Below are 14,150 nucleotides of genomic sequence, written 5' to 3' on the forward strand. Positions count from 1 at the left end.
AATGAAACAAAGATGTGTAGTAATGGGGGATGAGGAACTGGATGTAGCTACCAGAACGTTCCGGATACCAGGAAAGCAAGAGGGTTCCAGGTCCCAAGGGGGATGACATTAGTTAAAATACCCTACAATGGGTAGACAGAACCTGTAGAGACCTTATTCTGAGGTTAGGCACAGCCAGCCCTATGTTGAGCGATGAGTCTACCCACACATGTCAAAAATTTAAACGCAGAATTATCCCTGTCTAAAGAAAATACAGGAACAAAGTGGGGAGCAGAGACTAAAGGAAAGGCCATCCAGAGACTCCACTATTTGGGAATCCATCCTATATAGAGCCCCCAAAACCAGACACTATCCCTGATGCAAAGAAGTGCTTGCTGCCATTAGACTGATATAGCTGTCTTCTGAGAGGCTCTGTCAGAGCCTTACAGATACAGCTGTAGATGCTTGAAGCCAACCATTGGAATGAGCACTGGGACTCCAATGGAGGAGTAAGGGGAAGGTCTGAAGAAGGTGAAGGGGTTTACAACCCCATAGCAAGAAAAACAGTATCAACTAACCAGGTGCCCCAGTGCTCCCAGGAACTAATCTACTAACCAAAGAATATACATTGAGGAACCCATGGCTCCAGCTGCATATGGAGCAGAGGATGGATTTATTTGGCATCAATGGGAGGGGAGGCAGTTGATCCTGTGAAGGCTTGCTGCACCAGTATAGTGGAATTCTAGGGCACTGAAAGAGGAGTGGGCAGGTAAATGGATGAGCACCCTCATAACATCAGGGAGAGCAGGATATAATATGGAGATTTTGGAAGGGGAAATACAGAATTGGGGTAACATTTGAAATGTAAATAAATGAAATAGCCAATAAAAGAATTTTAAAAAAGGGGGCCCAATGTCAAGAATCACAGTTTATCATAGTACTGAAATAATGAAAACTATTTGCAAAGGCAAACAAATTTTGTTTTCATGTGACATTCATGTGATTATTTAAAAAATCAGATTAACTGATTTTCTGTGATATGTACTGTAAACAGAACACACAACTCCCAAAAACCCATGCCAAGCTGCCAAGCTTATCACCAGTATATTAACATATTTGGTCTTTAAATATTAAGTGACTCTTTAAAAATTTCAAAGTACAAAATCAGAATATTAGAAGTAGTTTTTTTCATTTGTTAAAGTTACCAGACTAAAATTAATCAATACTACATTCTAAAGAGACAATTTTAACACATATCACATTTACAAGACTGTTCTAATATAAAAATGCATTTTTTATTCATAATTACTAAAGCTCCAGATAAAGGCAAGACAAACTCATATTATTTGGTTGAGGATTTATGTATTTCAGTATTCTTTCTTATCCTAATTTAATAAGTCAATAAAAAGTAATTAGACACAAGAGAAATATTTCATCCCTTTGATTGAATTTTGAAATTTACTCTTGTTTTCCATTTAGCTTTGTTCTGAAAAGAGAATATAATGTTACACAGAATGTCAGATTCCAAACTTAATCATTCAGGTAAAGCTCCAAGAGAACATAATTAAAAAAAAAACAATAAATTTTATAAAATAAATTACATCATGTGCAGTTTATTTAAATGTTAATTAGCTCTGAACTAGAGAGATGACTCAGCAGTTAATAGTACTTGCTTCCCTTCTAGAGAAACCAAGTTTGTTTCTCATAAATCACATGACTTCTGACAGCTAGCTATATATATATTTCCATGAAATCAGATACACTGTCCTGGCCTCCACATGTATTTTGTGTGTGTGTGTGTGTGTGTGTGTGTGTGTGTGTGTGTGTGTGTGTATACACACACAAAATTCTCATACACATAAAATGAAAATAATAAAAATTTGAAATGTTAACTAAAGAGATGACAATAAAAGATGTGTCTCTATATAATGTCAGTTGCATCTCGCTAATAAGGATGTAGTCTACCAAGTCTGGACAATTTTCCTGAACTCAGAGCAAAGTGGAAGATCCCCTTTTCTTACTGGGACTTCCTCTTCTCCTCCTGATCAAGGGAGCCCAATTCACACTGTACCTGGAAAATAGAAACAAATCCCTGGCAAAGTCCTGGGTTCAGCATCCTGGAATGCCTCTCCATGCAAATGTATATGCCTCAGCCGGTGAAACTTCCTCCTAAGAACCCCTTCCCACTCTCCAGGGTTCATATATATATAGTACTAGTTAACCCTGAAATAAATATTCACTCCTTCTTTAAAAGGGGAACAAGAATACCCTTGGCAGGGAAGAGAGAGGCAAAGATTAAAACAGAGACTGAAGGAACACCCATTCAGAGTCTGCCCCACATGTGGCCCATGCATATACAGCCATCCAATTAGACAAGATGGATGAAGCAAAGAAGTGCAGACCGACAGGAGCCGGATGTAGATCGCTCCTGAGAGACACAGCCAGAATACAGCAAATACAGAGGCGAATACCAGCAGCAAACCACTGAACTGAGAATAGGACCCCCGTTGAAGGAATCCGAGAAAGAACTGGAAGAGCTTGAAGGGGCTCGAGACCCCATATGTACAACAATGCCAAGCAACCAGAGCTTCCAGGGACTAAGCCACTACCTAAATACTATACATGGACTGACCCTGGACTCTGACCTCATAGGTAGCAATGAGTATCCTAGTAAGAGCACCAGTGGAAGGAGAAGCCCTGGGTACTGCTAAGACTGAACCCCCAGTGAACTAGACTGTTGGGGGGAGGGGGACAATGGGGGGAAGGTGGGGAGGGGAACACCGATAAGAAAGGGGAGGGGGGAGGGGGATGTTTGCCCGGAAACTGGGAAAGGGAATAACACTGGAAATGTATATAAGAAATACTCAAGTTAATAATAAAAAATAAATAAATAAATAAATAAATAAATAAATAAATATATGCTTACAAGCTCACCCTGAATAAAGCAATATAACCAAGCTGAGATCTTATCAGAGAGCTGTTTATTGATATCCTCAGATAAGGCCTACTCCCAACCTGACCGGGATCCTGCAAAGCTGACCTGTTTTTGACTGATTCATTCTTCCAGCCTGGTACACAGCTGCATTATAGACACTCTGAGATGGTAAAAATGGAGGGTGACAGAACCACAGCTATGCTCCAATAGGTGTAACACAATGCATTTATGTAATACTACATAATCATAATCTCCAATATATATACATATATATTTGTATATATTATATATTTCAATATCAATGTCTCTCATATCAACACTAATAATATAATTCTCGATTTAAATGAAAATATTTTATCTTCAGTTTTGTTGAAGATTTTTGAGATAAGATTTCATAAATTAGTTTAGTCAAAATCAAGGGAAATCTTCTGCGACTGCCTTCTAAAGATGACATTACAGGTGTGGGGAAAAATTATAATGCTAGAATCAGTGTAGTGACTTTTAGCTTAAAGAGAGACTTCAGATACAATTAAGTATCTATGTATTCATTTTAATATTTTAAAAAATATAAGTTAGTTTTTACTGCTTAAAAATTAAAACAAAACAAATAACTTTACTCACATCTTATGTTTAAGACCTGAATGTATTCTGAAATGTTATTATAAATGGTACTGTGTAGGGCAAGTTGCAGTAACAGATTCTTCTTTACGATTAAAGTTGTTTATGTTTATAGTACTTGGCAGAAATTAGATCCTATTCAGTAAAGTCCAATTAGACAACGTTTGGCTATACCAACATAAGAGTATTGTTGCATGCTACTGGATATATTGTCAAACTGGAAATAGTTCTTTGAATTTACAGCATGGCAGGACTACCAATTATTTTCTTCTGCCTTTCAAGAAGCACTGTACATCAGGTTACCATAAGAACTAGTCCTTTGGCACTGAATTACCAAATCAGTTCAATCTCAGTTCTTCCAAATTCTATATTAGTTCTTCAAATATGGCCAGCAACCAAGGCAAATAAGAATAACTTCACATTATTTGGGGAGTCTTACCATGACCAAAATGTTAATGGGAGTTTTCTCGTACTGGAAAAAAGTTCCCATTGGAAGTTTTGTTAAATAGCCTGGGCCTATTGTGGTGAACATTTCTTATAATGTAGTAGCAATTTAAACTAATCACATCTCTAAGTATTGACTGCCTTGATGTTCAACATGACACAAGATTAGTGTCATTAAGAAAGAATAAAACATCAATTTTAAAAAATGCCCCTACCAGATTAATCTGTAGGCAAGCTATGGACCCCAATTCCTTGATGACTGATTGATGAGGGAAGTCCAACAGACAGGAGAATGCCACTCCTGGACTCTCCCTCTCCCCTCCTAGATAAATACATTACTATCTTCCACATGTTATTCATAGCACTAAGGTCCTACTACACAGCTTTCTAGCGCCCACTCCAACCACGACACCTTCAATTTTGTAGTAGAGATCATAAAGAAAGTTACTACTTATCAATAACTGGAGAATAAACTATGATGTGGTGCATATCCCGAATTATATAAAAAACCCTATAGCTAAAGGTTAGTGAACCTCGAGGGAGAGGGACAGACATATATGAAGAGACAGGGTACAAGGATATCTGCTTTGGCACAGTGGTGTCTTCTATGCCAAATGAGCTGTATCCATGATATTTCAATCAAAAATATTGTTACCTGAAGAATATCAGCACAATGAAAATCATGACTGACATGCCAACATAGATGAGGAAAATGATACCAGGATGCATCCAGGGATGACTTATTGCATGCAATCAGTGGCTTCTAAGAGAAGATGAATCAGACTTCTCAAGGAATTAGACCCCTGATAGTTTTTCCAGACCAAAGCAGTCAGACATAAAAATAGTGTATACACCACACTGAAACACATACACATGACTAAATAGATTTAGGAAGTTTTGTTTATATCTGTGTGTGAGTGTGTGTGTGTGTGTGTGTGTGTGTGTATGTGTGTGTGTGTATTTGCAGAGAGACAGAGACAAACACATAATGTCAGAGAGAGAAGTGAATATTTAAAAAAAAGAGCAGAGATCATGAATGTAAGAGGAAATTGGGATGGCAGTACCAGTAGGCATTGCAGTGTTTTGAAGGAAGGATATACACAATAAATTCAATACTCTTGTGTGAAAATCTTTAAGAAACATATTTTAAAGTCAATTTATTTTACATTTATTATTAAACTGATCTTTATTTAGCTATATTGCACAATAAACTATAAGAAAGCTGTACACACACACAACACACACATACAAACACACACACACCATTGCACATCCTATTGGAAAATAAGCACCTATACCAGAAGGAAGCTCTCAGACTTCATGAAGTGACTAAAATAATTCTGGTTCACAAATGAACATTTTCATTTCATTTCCATATTTTTAAAGACAAAGCAATACATGTATCCATTATCTTCAGAACTAGGGGAGTAATGATCTGTGACAAGATTTGACGTTATGAACATTAAACAAACCTCAGATTTCAGAATGTGAGCATACAACAGTTTCATAGATGAGTTTTTGGTGGTTTAACCGAATATTCATGTAATCTCTTTGTATCACATTTTGAATCAATGGTTTAGAAAATCTTCTAAAAATTGCAGACATTGTATCAAGATTTCATATGAAATCCTTGCAAGGAAGTTGAAGCTAAGAAACAGGCTTATCTGTATGCTGAGATAACACTTTTCCCAAAACAGCAGGATGTACATTAACTTCTGAACAATTTTAAAGAAATGTTAATGTTATTGTAGGCCTTGCTAAGCGACAATTATTTCCATAACTTTATGAAACTCTCTTTATAATACTAGATACTTCTGGTGAGCACATCTCATAGTTGTGAATACAAAGTTTCTTAAAGAAATTTGTTATTTAAAGTGATGTGTTTATAAAAATAAATAGAGGGGAGATGGAGGTGTGGTGAGGATTGAGGAAAGGGGGTGCCTTGGTGGGCCCATGATGAGGTATCCATTCCCTGTGTGGGACCAGCCACAGGATGATATATTATAGAATAGTGTTTACTCAGGGAATGGGGAGGGGATTCAAGAGGGGAATAGAGGCAGAGAAAGGAGTGGTGGAGAGAGAGAGAGAGAGAGAGAGAGAGAGAGAGAGAGAGAGAGAGAGAGAGAGAGAAACAGAGGAGTAGAGACCTGTCATAAGCATATGGAGAGAGAGAGGAGGGAAGGAAATGGGGAAGGGGGCAAGAAGGGAAGAGCAAGAACAAGAGAGTAAGAGAAAGAGTGAAAGGGGGAAAGCAGCCCCTTTTATAGTGAGTCAGTCACACCTGGCTGTTGCCAAATAACTGTTGGGCCGATGTTAGACAAAATGCTAACAGAAAGTGTCTTCATTCAGTGTTCACATATTGATACAGGTTTATATAGTACTATTAGAATATATGTAGTATATAATATGTAATAACAGGGCTTGAAATTCACATAAATTAAATATTTCTAAGAGTTTTTTTTTTCTTGTGCTTGATTTAAAGAAAAATTTAAAATTTGGCATTTAGAAGATCCATTATTCAGTTACTGTTTTTTCTTATATATTTTCAATATCTTATTTAGCACAAAGGAGAATCAGAGATGTAGTAATCAATTATGATTAAGTGAGATGACAGTTTGGGAAAATATTATTGTCCTGGGATATTTTTGATTAGAGTATTTCTTTTCTAGATTAAAGATGTCCAGGTCCATTCATTAACACCTAGTGGTCCTTATTTGCAAGTAACTTCCAACTTTATCTTTACTTGTAAAAACCATGTCTTATTTTGTAGGCCATAATAGCCTTGAACACTTTTAGGTAGGCCAGGCTTCTCATGTGGTCCTCCTGTTTGAATATCCTGATTTCTATAGTCACTATTCATTTTCATAAGATATATTCTAAATACAAATAATTACCAATTCTGTATTTTATCTTGAGCATCATTATATTTATAAAGAAATATCTGAATTTTTGAACATACAGTGAATGAATATTGGCTCTAGTTCTTTATAGTGTAACATTTAATGAAAATATATTTCTACAATAAACTGTGATATATTGTTATTATAATTCCATTTCCCCATCCATCTATTATCTCTGCTAGTTCTCTAGCAACCACTTTTCCACATGTGGCATTGTGAGAATTTGTTTAGTAATCTCAATGATTCAGATCATTCTTAAATCTACAGATTATTTATCCTTAATGGCAGATTGTTCATGATTCAAGAGTTTGACATTTACCACTATTTCGTTTAGCTGAATAACTTAAGGTAAGCACATAGGCATATTATTTCATCTAAAGCAGGCATGTATATTCAGAGACTTAGTAAATTATTGTTATTTTTTAAACAATAGGACTCTATTCCTTACCAAAATTCTGTTGTTGTTTTGTTAGTGTCTAAGACAAAATTCTTTTATTGCCTTAGAATATTAGTTTGAAAGTCATAAATCTAACATGGGTTTTAGGCTAAAATAAGTTTGTCCCTATAATTATGGTGAACTACAAAGTGTGTCTTATTCATTGTTCTACTGCTGTGAAAAGACTAAGGAGACACCATCGCCAAGGCAACTCTTATAAAAGACAGCATGTAATTAAATCTTGCTTACAGTTAAAGAGATTTGGACCATTACCATCACTGCAGAAAGCATGGCAGTAGGCATGGCAAAGCATACTGCTATAGAAATAGCTGTGAGCTACATCATGATAAAAAACAGAGAGAAAGAGAGAGAGAGAGAGAGAGAGAGAGAGAGAGAGAGAGTCAGACATACAAAGAGACACAGAGACAGACAGAGATAAAAATAGAGACAGAGAGAAACAGAGGCAAAGAGAATGAGAAAATGAAAAAGAGAGAAGTGGGGCTCCCATGGGCTTTGGAATCCCCAAAGTCCATGCACAGTGACACCCTTCCTGACACACTGCCTTCAACAAGGGCACACTTCCTAATCCTATAAGAGTTCCACTCTCTGGTGACTATATATTCTATTATATGAGCCAATACACTATTCTTATTCAAACTACCACCAACAGGACTGGTGTTTTAATCTTCTTCTCTTTGTCAGGAAGTTTCTCTCATTCCTCACCTGTTTTCAGGGTTACAGCTTCCACCTTACAGCATAATGTAACTTCCCTCTAACTAAAAACAGGAAAGGTTTCTTTGCTATTTAGTAGTCAAGGGTTTCAAAATTCGGTATGGATTATCCAGACTAACTTCTTTGGGTCAAGATCTTCAAGTTAGCATATTTGTGAATCTGCTTACAATGTGAGGGAACTTTTCTATATGCTGTTGTCACAGAGAGGGATTGTAGCTATCTTTGCTTGAAATAAAAGGTATAAGTCTGTGTCTCTTTTTAACATGACAGCTGCTTGTGGTTCTTGTTACAGAGATTCATTAATTCAATGATAGATGTTGGAATTCACCTTTTCTATTTATCTGTAACATATTAATTAGAATGCAAAAGTATTTCAAAAAGTTTTATGCACAGTCCAGTAGCATAATGTCATTTTACATTATCTTTCCAAATTCATAGTTCAAATAGAGGACAGAGTTTTGCAATTGATTCCTTGTGCCTACCAACTTTCAAAGTAACCATTCCACTCTACATGTTTTACATGTGTGTACCCACTTATTAACTCATGAATTTACATTTATCTGAAATTTTAATCTATTGTTACATTGCTTGTTACAGCTTAATATATTCTATTAATGTCCCGGTATGTAAATTGAATTGTCCAGGTCTTGATTTTTTTAAACAAATCAGTGTTTTAGTTGTGAGCCCATCTTTCTGGTAAGGTTTCATCATCTGATGTATGGAAGAGAAAAGCATGTCCGTGTATCTAAGACTGACTAGTATCTAAAAACACACACTGCTTTGAGAAGCCACTCTGAAGATGATGGATGAGTTTTAGTACAGCTGTCATGGATACAAAAGTTTCATAAGCTTTCAATATCAAACATCAGTGTCAGCTGCCTTTGTCCACGATAAAAATAAATAATATGCTAAAAAAACTTTCAATTGTATTTCTGAAACACACACACACACACACACACACACACACACACCAAATATTGCTGTCTTCATTATTATAATTGCTAAATTTTTACCAATACACCTTTCACATTGCTGTAATAATAAAACCTTAATAAAATTTAGTAAGAGCTTCATTGTAAGGTGTTCCATTTCCTGATAGTATTCAATCCAGTATAAAGCTACACTTCAGAAAATGGTAGTTTAAAGTCACACAAGGTATCTGAGATGATATTATTCAAAGTTCCCACAGCTCTCTGTGGTGTGTGCCCTTATTTATAATGAAATGTATTATACACTCAAATTGTTCATCTATTGATATAGTTCTACTGATCTGGGAGGGACAACAATGTTGTTAAGATACAATTTTGCCTTCTTGCCTGCCATGTTCCTTGCCAATTCATTAGTTGTAGCCTCAGCATTATTTTGATAAGTGAAATAATGTGAAAATGATTTACTTACTTTTAGAAAACATTAAACTCAAATTCCTTTCTAAAATGCCAGTTTTATATTTTTGTTGTTATTATGCTGACATCCATTATATGGGCATTTTAAAATCTAATATCTAAGCTTGAAATACTGAAAGCTTTTTTATGGGGCAGTTAGAAACAAATATCCAGACCAGACTGATTTTTAGCAAACAATGTATTGATGGGTTACATAAGATGAAGTTTTATGAATCCCCTTGGTCCATTCTGATATATACCATCATTTCCAAAATGAAAATTTGAGAGTAATAATGATGTTTGTTGTTAGTACATTCAAATAATTTATGTGAGCATATATTATCCTTACTTGTTCAATAAGCTCTTACAGAAAATAAAGGGATTTTAATTAAAGTTAAATACATAGGAGAATGTTAATCCAAGTTGTATAAAGAAAAAGGGAATATAAGTATTTCTATACTTATAAATAATTTCCATAATCTCCATAAAAGGGAGGAATTAAAGAAAAGTGCATTGTCTTTAGGATAGAAGGGAAATCTGCCATGCCAGGAGAAGAGTAGGAGGAAGCCATGATGGAGCAGAACCACGTGGCCATAAGTAACTGCAAGTAGCAAGGGATCTTATAGCTGGGGAATGAATTAGTATAGTATTCGATCTGCCCAATCTAGGCCTGTAGATTATCTTTCTAATAACTGGGTTATGTGTTTTACATATGGGCTTCTTGGGGTAGGAGAGTCCAACAACGTTCATGGAAAAAATTGCCTTTCTCTGTTTCAAAGCATATTATTTTTTTCCAAAATCATCTGCTTCATGATCTTGTTGTCTTTTTATAAATTATAAGAACAACAATAATAACAATGATAATAATAGAAGAAAATAAGGTGGCTCATAGTGATCTTGTTTATATTCATATCATAGCCTATTATTAATGCTCTTTAGTCTTATATGTAAATGTAGAATTTAGAGACTCTCTCTTCTTCCTTTTTTTTTCTCCCAAAATTTTTATTTTAGAATGGAACAAGGTGAGTCATGAACTTTTATCCTTTTAACTCCACAATACTTGTTGATTAAAGTAAGTTTAGGGAGAGATCTTTGTTTCTAACTATCTCACGGCAAACACTTTCAGGAATTCAGGCTTAAATATTACATTTTCTAAGATCATACTTTTCAAAACTCTTATCTAATTCAATTTGGCTGTTTTGTCACTAACTGTAATGATTTACGCTAAGTTATTTTTGTGTACCTGTCATTGTTTGGATATGTAACCATATATATATATATATATATATATATGTATATATATATGTATATATATATATATAATAGGTTTCATTAATTCCGACCTGCGTGTTAGCATTCATCTCCATTCTCCTGTTTACTCAGTGTTGTTTCTTTATGCATTTATATTCTATTCTCTGCACTTCCTCACCTTTACATTATAGCAAATACATAGATGATTATGTTTCATCCTGATTTGAAAGATTTTTTTATATGTACTTCTCTTTCACTAATATATGGTCCAGGTTTATATTCAAACATATTTCTGAGAGAACTATCTTATCTTTTTATAGACTTTGAAAGGCTTTAAGGTTCAGTTACTGATAGAAATACTAATTGCATCGTTGAAGCTTTCTAAATCTAGACTTCTCCTTGTAGTAAGTATGTTTTAAAATCTCAATATAGCCAGAAATTGCAGAATCTTTTGAATGTTAAATTTCTCTGTCATTTTACCACAAGAAATGTGATCATCCTATCTGATTATTTCAACTCATTGCCTTACAATTTTTATGCCTTCTGCATATTCACATTATTTAAATTACCAAGAGTAAATATTTTTGAAAAACAAAAGCCCCATTAAATACATATAGTCTCATGCTTTTGACAAATGTCTACATGTATAGTCTCAATTTAATTCAAAGTATAAAAGACTAGCATTGATACTTTTGTTTATAAAATTATTCATGTTTTCTTGTATTAGAGAATCTACTTACGGTATATGGTTGACAAATTAATAATAACCTCTATCATTTCACAAATGCCAAATCATTTAACTATCTTTCATTTTTTATTTTTTATTTTACTGTCACTTAAAATGCACAATTACAAGAGCTTGTACAACAGCTTATATTAGGGAAACATGGGAAAGGACTGTTGGACCCAACAAGGCCCTGGCAGGGACAGAGTGACATGGTTCATGCCCCTGGGACAGGGCTAAGATTTGAATCTGCAAAGTGTCTGATGGCTGCTGTGGGCATAAAGCTCATTTGTATATAAATATACACATGTCATATTCTTCTGAGGACTCTTCTCCCTGGTAACATTTATGACTCCATGAGAATTAGAAATAGCAAGAAATCCAGGAGGCAAAGGTATGTCTAGTGTCTCAACAAAATGTCAAACAGTAGGACCTTCAGGACATCCTTTAAGACTACGGGAAAATGTTCTAAATACCTGAGTTCAAAATATATACAATTTCTCAAGTATGCTAAATATAAGAATGCAATAAAGAATGCTTTATGAATCTAAAAGAAAAAAAGCCAACTATACTACGAGTCATCTTGTCAGAAAGACACAAAGGCAGACAGATTGCTGAGTTCAAGATTCACCTTGGATAGAGCAAGATTAGGCTAAATTGTGGGGGGAACATGGTAATTTCAGGGCTGGGTCCCACACAATTAGTTTATTGTTTGTGCTTAACAAGGCAGACAAATCTGAATTCTTTGCAATATTAAGAAAAAATATAAATACTTGCTGTCTCCTAAGAATCCTGGGGTCATGAGATGATGATTCATAACATAATCAAATGGAACCTTGGAGTAAATTACTGGCTTGACATGTAAAAGACAAGATTGGACCTGTGTTCTGCAAGAGGTTAGAGGTTTTTTTTTTAGGATAAAAATAGATAACTGCTTGACGAACAGACAGACGACAGACTTACACAGAAACGCACAAGTATGTGTATGAAAACACAAAGTATGTATGTGTAAGTACTCACACATGTAAGTATTACATGAAACACAGATATCTTAGAATAACAAAGAGGACATGAACAGTGAGATCGCTTAGAATAGCAAGCAAGCAGAATATAGACAGAGAGATCACCTGAGAGAAAGCAGAACATAGAGAAAAGCAGACTGAAAAAGCTGTGTCTAGCAGAAGACAGGTCACCAGGTTCAATCCATGATTTGAGGTGGAGTTGGTTTTATTTTTTTCAATGCTCCCAGACAACCCTTCTCTCAGAACCCCTCTCAATGCTGAGGCTAGACCTTGGAAAAGTACATTCACAAATCCCTGTCATTCTTCTTCAGCAGACCACCACCAAATTAAGTAATTAACCAATTAATTAAATAATGAATAGTATGCCCATGGAAGAGTCAAAATTCTCATTAAGTGTACATGTGAAAACAAGTTCATTCATCCATCATTGATATGGAGATCTTTATTGAGTAGTTTTATTTATCCCAATAAATAAGGCTTCATGTAGAGGGTATTATGACTATATATTTCATTTCTCTAGTGTAAGTATACGATGTATATACATATGCATGTGTGTGTATAAAACAATTTCAGGTACAATACAACAAGTGAGTTTAGACTTTATTAGAATTGTCAAATGGTGTTTAATAAATATTGTATAGCTTTACATCAACCAGGCAAGCAGGAATCTGCTTAGCATTTAGTATTACTTTATAGCATAGCAATTCTGTTTTATATCACTGCACCTCACTGCAGATTTATGTTATAATTAATGTAACTCTTTATATGACTGTTGGTCAGTTTGTAACTCACTTTCTCCAGAACTATTTTTTCAATATCTTAGCAGTGTGTACTATGTTCTTTGTTTTCTTGTCATAGAACTATGGGTGATGGGACTATTCATTCTGAATAGTCTGTGTCAGACCTGCAGAAAAGTTTCGCATTCTACACACAATGTGTTCATTCTTGTAACACCATCAAGGGATGAATGAGCTTTTACAACTTGGGTTGATTGGTATTTTTCAGTTTTCCTTTAAAAAATCCATTCTGCATGAGATCTACTTAGAAATATTTCCCTGCAAATGCTTGCAAATAGTTTTTATTATTTTTAAAACCTTATATATTTGCATTCTTTACCATTAGGCATTTACTTTGATGTAAAAATTAATAAGACTGATCACATTGTCTTCCAAAATGTTAAAAAAATTGTTTTCTTCTTACTTCATCTGAGGTCAAAATAAAGACAATATTAAAGAAATAAATATTTTTTCTGGAGTTTACATTCACATCTTGAACAGTACTGGCAATGTTAACATTGCTGTCTTTGTAGGGATGGATGAGGCCTCTGTACTGAATTTTGTGTCTCATTTATTTTTATAACATAATGATGGAGATTAATGTCTTAGAATAAATTGGCCATCTTCTAGTTTTATGTATATTTTTTCCATTTTCCTTGATAATCATGTGCATTTTCCTGGAATTTGAAGATTGTTTTGTTCCAGTTAAAATGTTAACCTGTTATCATTTAACTCAGTTTGTATGAAACTTTCAATTTAGTGTTTTTTTCCTTTGATTATACTATTTAATGTGAACATGACTTTCTCTTTGAGCTTTCTTTATTGCCATCAAATTAACATTTAGATATTTCTTTAAATTAATTTTCTTTTTATAGTGATAGAGCAGTGACATAGTTGGATCAGACAGTAATTTAATGTATCATTTTTTAAGGAAGGTCAATTCTACTTTCC

This window comes from Rattus norvegicus, chromosome 6 (genome assembly GCF_036323735.1).
Source record: "Rattus norvegicus strain BN/NHsdMcwi chromosome 6, GRCr8, whole genome shotgun sequence".
Lineage (NCBI taxonomy): Eukaryota > Metazoa > Chordata > Mammalia > Rodentia > Muridae > Rattus > Rattus norvegicus.